Here is a 418-nt window from a genome sequence, read left to right as displayed (position 1 = left end):
CAGACAGACAGACAGATGATAGACAGACAGACAGACAGATAGATGGTAGACAGACAGATAGACAGACAGACAAATGATAGACAGACAGACAGATAGATGATAGATAGATAGACAGACAGATAGACAGATGATAGACAGACAGATAGATAGATGACAGACAGACAGATAGACAAACAGACACAGACTGACCGATAGATAGATAGATAGACAGACATGATAGACAGACAGATAGATAAGATAGATGATAGACAGACAGACAGATAGATAAGATAGATGATAGACAGACAGACAGACAGACAGACAAGACAGACAGATGATAGATAGATAGATAGGCAGACAGATAGATGATAGATAGACAAACAGACAGACCGACTGACAGACAGATGATAGACAGACAGATAGATGATAGATAGACAGA

The 418-nt window shown here is 39.2% G+C and overlaps 1 protein-coding gene across 1 annotated transcript in view; it reads right to left on the bottom strand.

The window, feature by feature from the left end:
• The window catches only part of LOC107723369 (serine/threonine-protein kinase MRCK beta-like), an 88,894-nt gene that overhangs the window by 4,531 nt on the left and 83,945 nt on the right, over nucleotides 1-418 (bottom strand). The window lies entirely within an intron of this gene.

Source organism: Sinocyclocheilus rhinocerous, unplaced genomic scaffold, assembly GCF_001515625.1.
Source record: "Sinocyclocheilus rhinocerous isolate Xijiao unplaced genomic scaffold, SAMN03320098_v1.1 scaffold1725, whole genome shotgun sequence".
In the NCBI taxonomy this organism is placed as follows: domain Eukaryota; kingdom Metazoa; phylum Chordata; class Actinopteri; order Cypriniformes; family Cyprinidae; genus Sinocyclocheilus; species Sinocyclocheilus rhinocerous.
Note: the sequence above shows the minus strand (reverse complement) of the source record. Positions and strands in the feature narration are given on the sequence as shown.